This window comes from Vipera berus (genome assembly GCF_964194415.1).
Source record: "Vipera berus genome assembly, chromosome: 2".
Classification (NCBI taxonomy): Eukaryota; Metazoa; Chordata; class Lepidosauria; order Squamata; family Viperidae; genus Vipera; species Vipera berus.
Window position 1 is genome coordinate 196250628 of NC_138203.1, and position 17192 is coordinate 196267819.

At 39.0% G+C, this 17192-nt stretch overlaps 1 protein-coding gene across 3 annotated transcripts in view; it reads left to right on the forward strand.

Annotated features, from left to right (window-relative positions):
- Positions 1-17192, forward strand: part of PRELID2 (PRELI domain containing 2) — a 226080-nt gene that overhangs the window by 72703 nt on the left and 136185 nt on the right. For 2 of the 3 annotated variants that reach the window (XR_014025070.1, XM_081317341.1), the window contains one exon: positions 6202-7691. The exons of the other annotated variant lie outside the window; for it this stretch is intronic. The gene's annotated coding sequence lies outside the window, so the exon portion shown is untranslated. Of the gene's footprint in view, positions 1-6201; positions 7692-17192 lie in introns of those variants that run through there. 3 annotated transcript variants of the gene reach the window in all.

Here is a 17192-nt window from a genome sequence, read left to right on the forward strand (position 1 = left end):
GCTGCCGGCATCAACTTCCCTTCGTCCAGTGCGCTCCCACAGAGAGGACCTCCTTAGGGTGCCGTCGGTTAAAGAGTGTCGACTGGCGGGCCCCAGGGGGAGGGCGTTCTCTGTGGGTGCGCCAGACCTTTGGAACCGTTTACCGGTGGAGCTCCGGATGGCTCCCGACCTTCGCTCCTTCCGACGTGACCTAAAAACATATTTATTTGAACAAGCCGGCCTGGTCTGATGGGTTTAGGGGTATTTTAACATTTTGTATTAATTTATTTAATTGGGCTACTGTATTTAATATTTCTTTTAATTTTTATATATTGTATTTTATTGTATTGCCCTGTACACCGCCCTGAGTCCTTTGGGAGAAGGGCGGTATAAAAATTAAGTTATTATTATTATTATAAGTGCTGTGATGAGCCCTCTGAAACTGACATACATAGCTTGCCAAATAATGTAATGGGTCATTAAATCCTTTGCATATCAGATATTTAGCGCTGGGGATAGGGTTAGGGGCATGGCAATCCTAACATTTGTCCTATTATTTAAAATAATATTTGTGCTTTACTTGCTTTTGCAATTCTTAGCTTCCTTAATGTGGCCAGCCACAAACTCTTAATTTGTCTTCCCTTGTCCTAATGGAATATACAGCTTCAGAATGGTCCTGCCGATATAGCTGAAATTTCAACTCATCAATCAGCATTGCCCATGCAGGCTGAAGGCCCACATATATTACATTCAAAGTTTGTTTTTAAACTTTGCACAAATGGAGATGGTTTAAATCTCCTGAAAGTGAGTGACTGGGCACCTTTTCTTTGTTTATGGCCCAACTATTTATGTGGGATTGTATCTCATGGTGCCAAATGTTTCCACTACCTTTACTAACTAACTATGAAATCATCATAGAATATTCCTGGCAAGGCATAAGCATGACATTACAAAGCCCTGCCATTGGCAAGAGGATGTCTTCTAGGAGGGAGAAGCTAGCAAATCAACTGTGACAATTATTTTGGAGCACCAATGATCAGAGGCACAGCACAGCACCCCACAAAGACAATCAGTGGCAATTCTTTCATGCCATTCCAAGTCACGCAACCCAGGCGAAACAAAAGTAATGAAAGATTAGTTTTTAAAGGGAAAAAAAGATAGCTTATATTTTTAATTTGGAATAGGAGAATTTCTGTGTTGATTTTATAGGTCCTCATGACTGTTATTTCCACCCTAAATCAAGAATTAGGATATTTCCAATATGGGTTTGCAGATAAAAGGTGTTCAGATGAAACCTGGCAGGGTAATGTCCAAAATGTTCAAAAAGAGTCTAAAAAGAGACCAAAAATACAGCTTGAATTATTTTTGATTAAAATAATTATTGTCATTGTTATTAGGTTGTGACTCTGGGAGGTTCACAAGGTACACACACAGAAGAAATACAAAAATACAACAGTTAAAAAAGGGACAAAAGATGGGAAATCTTGGCAACAACAAGAACTACTTAGATGGGGGCTTCATTTATCCCCACCAAAGACCTGGGTGAAGAGTCAGTTGAGGATCCCTTGAAAATGCCAACAAGATAGGAGCCACCTGAATTTTCAGGGGAACCTCATTCCTAAGTGCAGGTATTCTTACTGAGAAGGCACCTTTCCTGGGTCCTGATAGATAGCAATAGCACTTAGACTTATATACCTCTTCACAGTGCTTTACAACCCTCTCTAAGCAGTTTACAGACCCAGCATATTGCCTCCAACAATCCAGGCCCTCATTTTACCAACTTTGGAGGAATGGAAGGCTGAGTCAACCTTGAGCTGGTCGGGATTGAACTGCTGGCAGTCAGCAGAGCTAGCCTGCAATACTGTATTCTAACCACTGCACCACCATGGTTCTTGTTTAATTGACAAAGCCTCAAATGACATTGTTTAATTGACAAAGCCTCATGCATGGCAGCCCTGCCAAAATGAATTGTCCAGGCAAATATAATGGGACACTGGCAGTTCCTTAAGTAACCAGACCCCATGTCATATAGAATTTTATGGGTAATAACCAGCATCTTGAATCACAACTAGTAGAAGCTTATGAAGCAGAGGTTTTACATGGCTTTAGCTTATAAAGCAGAGGTTTTACAAGGGCATACTCGGCAATGCCCATCACAATCCACCCCCCTCCATTCTGGACCAATTGAACCTCTAGATAGTTTTCAAGAGCAATCCCATTTAGAGTGCATTGTTGTAGTCAAGCTGCAGGTGACCAGGTCATGAATCACTGATGTAGACCTTCTGATCTAGAGAAAGGTGAAACTGACACATCAGCTGAAGCTGTGCAAAGCCCTTCCTGGACATAGCTTCTAGCCGGTCGCTGATCCTGAACTATGAATCCAGGAGGAACCTCCCCCCCCAAAAAAAATGTACACCATCCTTGAATGGGAAACTGATACCTATCTGAGGTTAAAGGTGGATGAAGATGAAAACCAGAGCTTTGCAAATGATGTAATGGTTTTATTCTACCTGGAAGGTGGTAGTAGTTCTCCATTTTGTAATAAAATGGAAGGACACAAGACAGGATTTATAGAGAAACTTTTCATAAAAACCAAAACAAGTACAAAATCTGTCTATCTGTCCGTCCATCTATCTATCCATCCATCCATCCATCCCTCATGTAGTCTCATTGTTTGATAACCAGTGATTTGTCTTAAGGAATCACAAGCTATAAATTACAATTGCTAGGAGAAATATCAACAACCTCAGATATGCAGACAATACCAATAGGGGGACACCCTATTCTCCAAAGAACCTGAAGGCAGAAAGTGAAGAGGAACTAAAGAGCCTCTTGAAGAGGGTGAAAGAGAAGAGTGCAAATGTTAGCTTGAAACTCAACATAAAAAAAACTAAGATCATGGCATCCAACCCCATCAATTCCTGGCAAATAGAAGCAGAAGAAATTGAAGCACTGACAGATTTTATTTTCTTGGGATCACTGCAGACTGTGACTGCAGATATAAAATTAAAAGATACTTGCTCCTTAGAAGGAAAGTATGGCAAACCTAGACAGCATATTAAAAAGTAGAGACATAACTTGCCAACAAAAGTCCGTATAGTCAAAGCTATGGTTTTCCCAGTGATAATATATGGCTGTGAGAATTGGACCATAAGGAAGGCTGAGCACCAGAGAATTGATGCTTTCAAATTGTGGTGCTGGAGAAGTCTCTTGAGAGTCCTTTGGACTGCAAAGAAATCAAATCAGTCAATCCTAAAGGAATAGAATAGAATAGAATAGAATAGAATAGAATAGAATAGAATAGAATAGAATAGAATAGAATAGAATAGAATAGAATAGAATAGAATAGAATAGAATAGAATAGAATAGAATAGAATAGAATAGAATAGAATTGGAAGGGACCTTGGAGGTCTTCTAGTCCAGCCCCCTGCTCAGACAGGGGAACCTATACTAGGGGTCAGCAACCTGAAACAGTGAAAGAGCCACTCGGAACCAGTTCCCTCACAAAAGGAAAAACTGGGAGCCGCAAAAAATGTGTGCGCATGTGCATACATGCGCGCATGCCCAGAACAGGGTTTAACTGAAGAGTGGAGCCAAGGCGAGATATGCACCTACCCTGCATATTTGAATTGATTGGTTGAACTTTTCTTTTTGGACTGCACATAGCAGAGGACTGGGAGTCGCAGGAGACGGCTGAAAGAGCCGCATGCGGCTCCGGAGCTGCGGGTTGCAGACCTGTGACCTATACCATCTCAGACAGGTGAATGTTCAGTCTCTTCTTAAAAATCCCCAGTGATGGAGCGCCCATGATTTCTGAAGACAAGCTGTTCTACTGGTTAATTGTCCTCACTGTCAGGAAGTTTCTCCTTAATTCCTTGGTGGAGCCTTGGTGGAGCAGTGGGCTAATGCCTCCTTAAGTAACACCAGCTGCCTGCAATTAGTGCAGGTTCGCATCCCACCAGGCTCAAGGTTGACTCAGCCTTCCATCCTTCCGAGGTAGGTAAAATGAGGACCCAGATTGTTGGGGGCAATTAAGCTGACTTTGTAATAATGCCGCTGGGGTGTGTGTGAAAGCCCTAATAAGCAGGCATATACATAGAATGAAGGCTACTGCTAAGCTTGTAAGCTGCCCTGAGTCTTCGGAGAAGGGCGGGATATAAATGGAATAAAAAAATAAAAATAAATAAAATAAATAAATTCCAAGTTGCTTCTCTTTTTGATCAGTTTCCAACCATTGTTTCTCGTCCTGCCCTCTGTGCTTTGGTGAACAACCTGGCCCCCTGTTCTTTGGAAGGACAGATACTGAAGCTGAAGCTCAAATACTTTGGTTACTGAATGAGAAAAGAAGAACATTGGAAAAAAACCTGACATTGGGAAAGATTGAAGTCAAAAAGAGTAGGGCAAAGATTGAGATAGTTAGATTGTGTCATTGATGCTATGAACATGAATTTGGGAAAACTCTGGGAGACAGTGGAGGACAGGGGTGCCTGGAATGCTATCTCCATGGGATTGGAAAGAAGTGGATATGACTTAGCAACTGAATAACCACAACATGATTCCCCACAGCAATATTGGTGATGGTGATATTATTAATTATCTTTTCCTATTAACTGAATTATTTGGTGGCACACAGATACATTCCATCCTATGTCATTATCCAAACCATTTACCATTTCTTTTATTTCTAGAGGTTATTAACTGTGATCTACCCAATTTATTCTTTTCATAGAGAGAAACCAATTAGAGATAATTAGAACAAGTTATTCAAGTGATCAAGTCTCATCAAATGGAAAAAAAAATGTCTTCAGCTGCTGCAAATGTATTACAAGTTGAGAGTTAATATCCTGAATAAGATAAAGGAAATGAGAATATCAGTGAAAACATTAAGCAGTATTTATTGGAGCTCAAAGTAGCTTTTTTCAAGTGGTAGAATAATGATAAATTATATCATATACTATTGACTGGCAGATTCATTCACTGAACTTTTTTACAACAATGAAATATAATTCTTTGGTATATAGACTTGAACATTCATTTTTAAGTTCGTGATTTTCACATTACTTAAATTTATGCATGGAAATTGAACTATCAAAATGCTGAAAATACATTGAGGGAATATATTTTGAAATGTAGCAGTAATATGGTTTAACTATTATAGTGTGTGCTTTTCATAAAGAAAACACTTTAACCTGTCACACATTCTAAAGGTATCAGCAGTTGTATTGTCTAATTGTGTAGAGAATGTTTCAAAACGTTTTATGGCCTTTTGAATTGCTCCCATAATTTTATCATTGTTGTTTTTACTTATTTTAATTTTGTATATACAATTATTTTTAACTTTTAATTTATTTTCAGATTTCGTGTTGTTAGACGTATGAAGCATATTTTTTAAAGAGAAAACATCCATAAAAATAACTTTTTTAAAAAAACACACACACCCTGAGTGTCTTTGAGACAGATAATTATTTTGGAGTAGAAGCATTATTTATTTATTTATTAATTCGGTTTATATACTGCCCTACTCCCAAAGGACTCAGGGCGGTTTACAGGGCAAAATTTAAAAACAATACAATATAAAATTAAAATAAAATAAAATAAAATTAAGTCTAGCTGCAAAAAATTAAAATCACAATTTAAAAACATTAAACCCCTCAGTCCAGACCAGATAGCTCAAAGAGCCAGGTTTTTAGGTCCCGGCGAAATGAACGAAGGTCGGGGGCAGTCCGGAGTTCCGTTGGCAGTTGATTCCATAGGGCAGGCGCGCCCACAGAGAACGCCCTCCCCCTGGGGATCACCCGTCGGCAATCCTTGACCGGCGGTACCCTGTAGAGGCCCTCCCTGTGGGAGCGCACAGGATGATGGGAAATTGACGCTGGCAGCAGGTGCTCCCTCAGATAATCTGGGCCCATGCCATTTATAGGTCATCACCAGCACTTTGAATCTCACCCGGATAACAACAAACACTGTTTGTGTGTCATCATTTGAACTGGTACAAAAATGACACACTTTTTATGATAGTTCTGAGGGATAATAAAATATTGGCCATAGAAAGATTCCGTCATTCCCACATGCTGGTTTAAATAGCTATGTCCCCATTTCTTCCAATTTTAATGCAAAGTAATAACAATAATTCCCTTTTAAAAGTACTACAAGAAGTTAGTCTTCCATGTCTAACTAAATATCTATTTATTCATTAAAGGATTTTTTTTCTTTTTTCTTTAGATTTAGCTATAAAAATTGCAGGCATGGGAGACCTGATTTGGATAGAGCTTCAAGCTGGCAATTTGGGGAGAAAAATGAACATACTGCACATTTAAGAGCAAAATGTGGCAAATAAAATCATGCAAGAATAAAAGCTTAACCGTGCTGGATCAGGTGAAGGTTAATCTTGTATATAGTTTCTAACAGTGGCCAACTGATTATAACAGGGTGCTCAAAAACAAGAGTCAGAGACATACCTCCCAAATTCCAAATTTGTGAAGGTGGTATGTAAAGGGAATCCAGAGGAAACCCTGGATGTTTAAAGACTTCTTGCTTTTGGTATACAGGTAGTCCTCAACTTATGACCACAACTGAACCCAAAATTTAGGTGGCTAAGTGAAACATTTGTTAAGTGAGTTTTGCCCCCTTTTATGACTTTTCTTACCATAGTTGTTAATTGGGTGACTGCAGTTGTTAAGTTAGTAACGGGGCTGTTAAGTGAATTTGATTCCCCAATTTGACTTTCCTTGTCAGAAGGTGATCACATGATCCCGGGACACTGCAATCGTCATAAAAAGGAGTCACTTGCCAATTGTCTGAATTTTGATGATGTGACTATGGGGATGCCGCAATGGTCATAAGGGTGAAAAATGGCCAGAAGTTACTTTTTCAGTGCCCTTGTAACTTTGAATTGTCACTACATGAACTGTTGTAAATGAGGACTACCTAGACTTGACCTCCTTGAATTTACCCATTTGCCGTTTAAAACTGTATGGTTAGTGGCCATCACATCTTGAGATAATGAATCCACAGGTTAATTATGCTCTCTGTCAAGATGTGGGTTTTGGGGTTTTTTTTTTGGTTTGTTCTAAATCTTCCAAAAATGTATGTTTTAGAAATGGATGATTTCTATCTCAAAGACAAAGGCTATTTCCTTTTCTCCTGGTAGAATATTGCAGATAACAAGGGCTGTATAAATCAAATTAATCTCAAAGTCTGTCTGTACAACAGCCAGTCTACTTCACAATTATTTTGAAGCTGATTAACATGCAGAAAATTCCAACAATTTTTCTTAATCAGCTAGGAAAGCTTTACTCTTAAAATAGATACCAGTTTAATCTGCTCATTATAAAGATTATAAACCTTTCTTGCCTCAATTGTTAAGTGCATCACTGCAGTTAAGAGTAACATGTTTGTTAAGTGAATCTGGCTTCCCCATTGATTTTGCTTGTCAGAGGTTTGCAAAAGGGGATCACATGACCTTGGGACATAACCACCATCATAAATATGAACCCGTTGCCATGTGTCTCAATTTTGATCATGTGACCATGGGGATGCCGCAATGGCCAAAAGTGTGAAAAATGGTCATAAGACACCTCAGTGCCCTTGTAACTTTGATTTTTATTTTATTTTCAAAAGCTTTTATGTGAATTGTGTTAGTTGTGTTTTTCTTTTTCAATAGTCTTTTTAGTCTACGATGTGCACCAAATTAGTGAATTAATAAAAATGAACTAAAAGGTTTCCCCGCACATGCGTGCTAGTCGTTTCTGACTCTAGGGGCCAGTGCTCATCTCCGTTTCAAAGCTGAAGAGCCAGCGCTTGTCCAAGGACGTCTCCGTGGTCATGTGGCCGGCATGACTAGATGCCAAAGGTGCACGGAACGCTGTTACCTTCCCACCGTAGTGGTCCCTATTTTTCTACTTGCATTTTTACGTGCTTTCGAACTGCTAGGTTGGCAGAAGCTGGGACGAGTAACAGGCGCTCACTCTGCTACGCGGCACTCGGGATTCGACCCGCCAAACTGCCAACCTTCTGATCGACAAGCTCAGTGTCTTAACCCATTGAGCCAACTGCTGTTGCTTAAAATTTCTTGACCAATATTCCAGGGTGCTACTTCTAATGTAAGCTTCTTCCAAGGTTTCAGTGTCACTCACATTAATGATGCACCTAATCAGTTATCAATGCAGTTAATTTTTCTGCTGAGATTTACTTTCACATAGGTTCATTATCTTTCTGTATATCAAGGTGATAGAAACATTTCCACAAAACTGCTCCCAGCAATTTCTTTTAGCTTTTGTAACTGTATTTTTAATGGCAGCATTGCGACATTTAAATTCCAGAAGAGCATCACCTGTCAGTGTTCACTTAAGGCTTCAAAATGTAGCATTGCATACTCAAATCATGTCAGTGTATTCAGGAATCCACCATGGAACCAAAGTCAATTTTTCATTAAAGGCTTGATACAGATACATCTAAGCTCCCTCTAAGGGTTCTCTGCTATCTGCTACTCTGTTTTATACCTATTAAGTGCCATCTGCCAATCACCAGGGATTAATTGGCTGGAAACTACTCAAAATTAAAGATATAAACACACAATATATACATTTCTTACAGCTAAGGAACTTTCTTTGGCAAGAAAACTTGATAACAACACTGGTTTGATTGGGATGGAACAAAAATCATTGGGCATGCCAACACACGCCACACATGTGAATTTATTGAAGCCTGGTATTCCCCCAAAGGAGCAATTAACAAGCACATTGATCTAGATCCAGCATCTGAATATATAAGAAACCAGACCATTCAAACTACCAATCAACAAGAGAACCAATCAGCTGCTCAGAATTTAAATATAGCTCCAAACGAACAACCAATCACATGACAAAATGACCACACTGTCACACAAGACATTTATAAGCTAAGGAGAATAGGACCAGAAAATCCTACTGATGCTGTTACCTAGACTGGTAATGAAACATTCAGAAACTAAATTGAAACAAGGTTGGAGAGCAAACCACTTGCCAAAATCTAAAAGTCGAGCTACAAGTATTTTCTATTATGGGACCAAAAAGTTTCATTTAGCATTTGAATAAGTAGTGGATCTATATGATGTATAATTAGTTTGTAGTTATTTTATTATTATTCGGACGATGGAGAGTTAAAGTGCAATAGAATTTAATGTTTTATTGTTGTTAGCATATTTTAGATTATGTTTATTTTTATTTTTATACCCTGTATTCAGCTCTGGGAAGTCGGGGAGGGGGGAGGGTAGGGTAGGGGGGGGTTGGGGAGAGGGGGGAGGAGGGTTTTTTTCTTTGTATTCAAAATGTATTTTAAAACTTTTCAATAAAAAAGTATTTTCTATTATTTCAACTTGTACATCTTTCAGTTCTTTGGTTCTGAGTGGTTTTTAAAAAAATATTATTTTTGGAAGAATTCAATATATTTTCTCTGGAAGTTTCTTTTTTAATAGTAACTTTATTTAAAAAATTACAGTAAAAAAGAAAAAAAATAGAAAGTGCAGAAAATTAAAAAGAGAAAAGAAAAAAAATGTAGTAAAGAAAAAGACAAAAAATATATAAAGAAGTGACTTTCCCCTTCATCACAAGTATAAACCATTTATTAATTTATCACCATCTCTTAAAATATAAAACAACCTCTTCCCATATTCCATCCCTTATCTATAAACAAATCCTTAAAAGCTTATTATTTCAGCTGATAGAAGAGCAGGCTGCTGAGAAAACTGCAGGCACCCGTGTTGCCTTTCACCCCTCCTCTTTGAGCTTTGTCCCAGCATCAGCGTGGTGGAATTGCTTATAGAAGCTATCACCTTGAAACCGCTGGGGGTAGGAGATGTGTGTTTTGGAAATTTAGCAGCTGCAGCAGCCAAATAAAAGAAGGGATTTTCTTTGCAGAGAATGAAGGGTCTGGGGTAAAAAGAAGAGGCACAACAAAGCCAAGCGAAGCTTGGTGTTGGGAAAATGCCAGTGCTGTATTCGCTGCCCATCAACAAAGAAGAAAATAGCAACAGAAGAAAATCAGAGAGAGAGAAAGAGAGGATTTAAAAACAGACCAAGGTCTATAAGAGTTAAAAACACTCTTGTATACTAGTATTGCTATTAGTATAGTAGCAATAGTATAATCTGTAGTAGAATTATAATATAGCATAGATGCACAAGTGATAATATAGAATATAGTAGAATATAATATAGAGAACATTGTATATTATAAATGAATATAAGAAAATAGACTTAAGAAGGACTTGCACATATGTGTTTGCATGTTTCACTTTTGTATTTTTCAAAACATCTCAACCCTTACAGGGAGATATAAAAGTCCAATTCTCTAAGGTCCAGTGCTTTTCTATTTTAACCTTGATCAATTAAACCAATGCTATATTCCTTCCTTTTACTCTTAACAATTTTGAAATAATGTCCTAAAACTTTGTTTTTTTATTCCTTCTTTACATTCTTCAAAGTTTTAACAAATGTCTTTTGTAACTCTAATATAGGAACATTATCCCGGTTACTTTTAGTTTGTTATTTGTATATTCTTTTTAATTATTCAAATAACTGGGGTTTTTTTTGTATGTCCAGTGTAGCATTTTATTCCATATTATTTTTGTAGTCTGTCATTTTTAAATCCACTTTCAGATCAATCCATATTTCATCAGGTAAAATATATTTCATAATATCTTTCAAACTTAATCTATAGAAATGAACACTCTTAAAATTAACATCTGAGTCCAATGGACAAAAATATCCTTCAATATTTTGCTTCACTCTGTTTAATAAGTCAAATTTCAGTGTGTTTCTCCTTTAATTGTAATCTTTAGTTTCTTTAGTTCCCTCTAATAGCCATTTTTTAATGTTTTTAGCTTACTATGTCTTTTTTAAAAAAATAACTAAAGAATTTTCTTTAGGATTCTTTATAATCTTCCAAATTTTCAAATTTATCTGGATCCTTGGTCCATTTGTAATTTTCTAAAATCAAAGTCTGAATCATTTTTTTTGCTCTTTATTCCAAGAAAATATTTTTAAACTTGTATTTTATTTTTTCCCCCTAATAATTGGAGGAAGCTCACCTGGTACTGTAAAACTTGTTGATCCAAAAGTTCCTAATACCTGAATAGCAGTTAACAAGCAATTTTAGAAAGTGATTAGAGAAGAAAGTTTATAAATCTAGTGGCCTTTCAAAGGCACTGATCACAGTCTGAGCAAAATGGTTATTACCCTGACTTGTCTAAATCTGTCTTGCAATCTCCTTATGAGAAGCAACTGTCTGGAGCATTGGTCCCCAACCTTTCTGCCTTGGTGGTCTGGCAAGGGGGGGGTCATGGTTCCGTATGAGCTGTGGGCATGCGTGCGCATGCAGCTCCATTTGTACAAGCGGCATGCACATGTGTCTGCTCCTCACACAAATGTAGCTTCTCACATGAGCATGAGCACCTGCTACTCATGCAAGTGGGGCTGCTCATGTGCATATATGCTCACCCACCACTCATGTGCCCCAGTTCTGGCCCAGGAGTTGGGGACCCCTGATCTGGAGCACTTGTGGGCAATCTCAAGTCCTCTCCTTGCTTGGAAAGGAATTATTGAACAGCTGGTCTACTCGCCAGCTCTTCTTTCTGTTGTCATCATTGGCTTAGCTTTTGCAGAGCTGTCTTCAATCTACCATTACTTCCAAGAAAGTTTCTGAATATTTTCATTATTACCTGTAGATATGTGCCAAACTAATGCACTAAAACGCCTGAGCTGAGTGACAGATCATAATATTAGATTTTGCTCCAGACTTTCTGCTTGGAAAGGATGTTCCCCCATACCTATCACAACTGGCACAACCACGTTGTATTGTAGCAGACTTTTTTCTCAGGAAAGAAGTGTGGTACCTTTCAACTCTGTTCTATCTCTGCATTGCACACCTGCAACAAACTGGGCAAAGAGTGAATATATAGGCTAGCTGATGCTTGTCTTTCAGCTTTCACATGCATATAGAAGACCTGTGTGCTCTTTTCCTGCTTGAAATGAAATCCAGAGTAAAATAGAACTTGTGAGATGGGGCTGGTTGCAAATCTTATTCATGAATTTCATATCAGAAAGAAAGCAACTTTGTGATGAAATACTTTCTGTGCCAGGCTGTATTTTATTTTGATCCCACATATTATATTGTTGATCTTGATTTTCCCAAAGGTCAGTTTGGAGGTATGGGGAGTCAGCCTTCTGGTTTGAGTGATTTAAGGAACCTCATGTGAGCTGAAATGAGTTCAAGACTGTTACAACTTTTATGTGTTGCTGATTAACACATCAGTCTTCAAGGCTCAGGGGAATTCTGATTGAAGGCAGTGGGAATCTTATGAGGAATTTATGCCAACACTAAGTAGGATGAAGTCTGCATTTACTAACAGAAGAAAAGTCAAAAGAAAATTTCTAGCCCAAAGGAAGGCTAACTTACGCTAACTTAGTGCCAGAAATTGGAACTAAATCATAATTTTTTTGTTTCAGCTATAAAAACTTATCTGGCTGATTCTGCTAGGTACTACTGGGTCTAATTAAGTGTGACTATCAAATTCATGCATAGTTTTTTTTTCCCTGAATAGTCTTTCCATTCAGGCTCCATAACTGATTTTTGAAATATTTCTTCTTATATTGATCATTTCTTTTTTTTTCTAAGTTCCTCCTGTGTCCACTTACTGTATATTGCGATCACATATCACACTAAGATGTGATTTATTTTCATCATGGTTTTGTAGGAAGTCAGCACCCCACCCTAGAGAATGAAATATTTGGGGGGATATTAAAAAGGAAGAATATTATATTTCCCCAAAGGAATAATGGAGGGGAAAAAAATCTTAAAAGGCTTTTCTGCCCACGTCTCCCCCAGGCAGAAACTGAGCAGGCCAGCTCTGTAGAAATGCAGATCTGATAATTCTATTCAGAAAGACTAGGCCACCTATTCATAAGCAAAATGCCTTCAGCCACAGCCCCAGAGAAGGTTTGAGCTGATGGGATTAGAAAAACAAAGACTCCCAAGGACAGAACATGACCTTTACGACATAATAGGATTAACCCGCCACCATTAAAATTCCAAAAGCTCAGATTAAGGTACACGACACAGGAACAGGAACAACCTCAAATAGGAACAACTCTAAATACAACCCCCTAAAAAGGTATAAAAAACCCACCCATTCCCAGCTCCATTTTGTCAACTACCCCAGAAACATTCCGTGTCACTGAAGTTTCTGGCAACTCAATAAATAGAACCTTCTTCCCTAAACAGCCTCCATTTGGACTGGACCCTGATGAAGATTTTTCCTTCAACAGTTTCTTAAACAAGCTATCCTGGCTTGGCTCAGAAAACTATGCCAAGCAACAGTTTATAAATCACAACAGGTGGAGTTGTACCTTACAGTAAAGCCAAACCAAGAACTCTGGCAGAAGCAGCTGCTGAGATGGTGGTCCTATCTTCTTTTTCCTGCCCCTTAAGAGGATTCCCTCAGGAATGGTTATTAGAGAAGATATAAGGCTCAGGAACATAATTTTCTTCTCAAGAATCATTCTTCTCATCCTGTGATAAGCTTAATTGTGTCACATACTATTCATTTGTGGCCAAATAATGATGTTCAACAGATGTGCAACCATACATTAATTTCATAGGGTAATATGTAACAAGAATATCTCTATGCAACTTCTCAGGTTCTTACCAAAAAATAAAATAAAATAAAAGGGACAGCAATAGAAAATAAGAAACTGCACTAAAATTTAAAATATAATATAGAAATGAATCCAAAATGTTATTTGGGAAGGACTGTAGATAAAGGACATATCTTTATATGGTTTTGTTTTAAATACCCTGTACACTGCCCTGAGTCCTTCGGGAAAGGGCGGTATATAAATCTAATAAAAATAAAAAATACCTAAATAAAATAAAAATATGGTTTGGGACGTTGCAGAAATTTATTGCAGTGAAGGTTCAGGTGGAAACGCTGTTCTATTTGGTCTGCTTCTCAGGGCAAATAAACCATTTGTGTTCAAAGGTAACCACAGAGGGAGGTCTGAGACATATAAATCTACAAATATTAAACCCTAATTTAAACACCCAGAAAGTCACAGTAGTGGGTGGATGAGAAGGAAACTCACACTCAAACCAGAGACAAATAGTAACAGCAAACAAGAATTGGGGAGCAAGGAATCAGAAACAAACTGGGATTTGAATAAGGTCATAACTGCAAAGCTGAAGAGCCTCTTTCTGCTTTCTTTCAATACTTTGAAATGAGTGCTGAAGGTATTAAAAGAACTCTGATACGTTTCTCCATTATCCCTCCCCGAACATTTCACTGATGAACTCCAAATTTGGGGGAAAGAGATATTTAGTAGATATACTTATCAATCACAGAATGTTTTTCTGCTGTTTTCTCTTGGGTGTAAAAGCTTATGTAATTAATCCATTAGTGGGATGGGGGGGGGGAATGTTAAAAACTCACCCTGCTCAGACACGTAAGTGTGTGAGCTTTCTATCCTGTTTACCTTGGACTTTCCAATGTAGGCCCAGCTTGCTTCTGAGAAAGAAATTCCTCTAGAAAACCCCAGTATAATATTTGGTTGTCATTTCAAGTAGATGCACAGTCCTACTACACAGATTACTATAAGGATGTTTATGTTTATGTTTATTGGACTTATATACTGCCCTTCTCCCGTAGGACTCAGGGCGGTTCACAAGGAATTTAAAATAACAATACAAATTACAAAAGTTAAGAACAATTAAAATAATTAAATATAGTCCTTGAATAAAATAAAACCCCTATTAAACTCCAATTAAAACCCAATTAAAATAAAATTACAATTAAAATTCTCAGTCCTGGCCGGAAAACACCTTTTTGGTAGACCATCCTTATTCATGAGTGGGTAAATTGTGATCATCATATATCCAATCATCAAGTATTCCTCAAAGCTTACTGATAATATGACAATTATAACCAGAATTATTTGCCAGATAGGCATGAGTATCTTTACGAACTCTGAACCATGGAGTTTGGTACAGCTCTGAGTGTCACATCCTTCCTTTTCCTTGTGATAAAAGATTAATATCCCCGGGATAGGGGATATTCCTCTGTCCTGGTCCTATTAGACCTCTCGGCGGCTTTCGATACCATCGACCATGGTATCCTGCTGCGGCGTCTCAGGGGATTGGGAGTGGGAGGCACAGTTCTTCGGTGGTTCTCCTCCTATCTCCTGGGACGTTCGCAGTCGGTGTTGGCAGGGGGGCAGAGATCGGCCCCTAGGTCTCTCGTTTGTGGAGTTCCTCAGGGTTCGGTTCTCTCGCCTCTCCTGTTCAACATCTACATGAAACCGCTGGGTGAGATCATTCGTGGTTTTGGAGTTGGGTATCATCAATATGCTGATGATACCCAACTTTTCATTTCGACCCCAAACCACCCCAGTGATGCCCTCGCTGTGATGTCCCGTTGCCTGGAGGCCGTTCGGGTCTGGATGGGGAGGAACAGACTTCAACTCAACCCTGACAAGACTGAGTGGCTGTACATTCCGGCATCCCGGGACATTCAAAACGTTCCATCACTTTCTATGGGGGGGTGAGTTTTTACCCCCCGTAGATAGGGCTCGCAACTTGGGAGTCCTCCTGGATGCACGGCTTACCTTAGAAGATCATGTAGTAGCCGTGACCAGGGGGGCTTTCGCACAGGTTCGCCTGGTGCAGCAGTTGCAGCCCTATCTAGACCGGGATGCCCTGTGTACGGTCACTCATGCGCTCGTGACCTCTCATCTTGACTATTGCAATGCTCTCTACATGGGGCTTCCCTTGAAGACCACTCGGAGGCTCCAACTGGTACAGAATGCGGCTGCGAGAGTTGTCTTGGGAGTTTCCCGGTACTCCCATGTTACACCTTTGCTCCGCGAGCTGCATTGGTTACCAGTTGTCTTCCGGGTGAGGTTCAAGGTCTTAGTGATGGTTTTTAAGTCCTTACATGGCATGGGTCCAGAATACCTCGGGGACCACCTGCTGCCGGCGTCGACCCCCCTCCGCCCCGTGCGTTCCCACAGAGAGGGCCTCCTCAGGGTGCCTCCAGTCAGAGAATGTCGGCTGGTGGCCCCCAGGGGGAGGACCTTCTCTGTGGGCGCTCCGGCTTTGTGGAATCAGCTGCCGGTTGAGCTCCGGATGGCACCGGATCTCCGCTCCTTCCGGCGCGGGTTAAAGACCCATTTATTTGAACAAGCTGGCCTGGCCTGATGGGGAATTACTTAGGGTTTTAATATTTATGTATATTTTTTATTGTTTTTATTGTGGGCAATAATTTAATTCTTTTTAAACTTTTGTACTTTTGTAGTTTTAAGATATGCCCTGTTCACCGCCCTGAGTCCTTCGGGAGAAGGGCGGTATAAAAATTTAAATAAATAAATAAATAAATAAATAAATAAATAAATAATATCCTCCTGGCTTTCCTTGGATGTAACATTAAGCCATCATATGGAATGTTTGATTTTGGCTTAGCGTGATGTACCAACTATGCATTCAACACACACTGGATCAGAAAAAGAATGGTCAAATTTTTTCTGGCTTACCATTATATATAAAGGGTGTCTTTGAACACTGAAAAATGTTTTACAACAGGATTAGAATGGAGATCAATAGGCCCTGCCAAACATCTGTCAAGACAAGGACACTCAATATTTAAGTGATATCAAATAATTCAGGCAAGTACAGACCTTTAGATGCACTGAATTAATTAAAATTGCTGGCAGAGAATTGACATTAACAAAGATATGCATGGTTCCTGTGCCGTAGACATCCCTCTATATGCTTGAAACCTATAACTCTACACATGGTATGAAACACTATATTATATATTAAGGGTGAGCATTTGATCTAGTCCCACTTATGACTTCAAGTGAGATAATTTGGAATTCTGTTTTTGTCTGGCTTTATTCCAATAAAGCTTGGCTTTATTCCAAAACACCTCTTCCACCAGAGAAAATTCCACCTCTTCCACCAGAGAATTCCAAATGATCTCACTGTTTCTGGAGAACTTTGGAAAGAGTTGTGACCACATGACACTCGCCAGTCCAATCTCTTTAGTCACCTTTGCGAAACTTCTAGTGAAAAGGAAGGAGACCTGAGATTGGCGACTATGGTCTATCTCACCAAGTTAAAACGATTCTTTGATTTAGGCCAGCATTGGTGAACTCAGTCACAAATGTTTGAGGGAGGGAAAGGCAGAG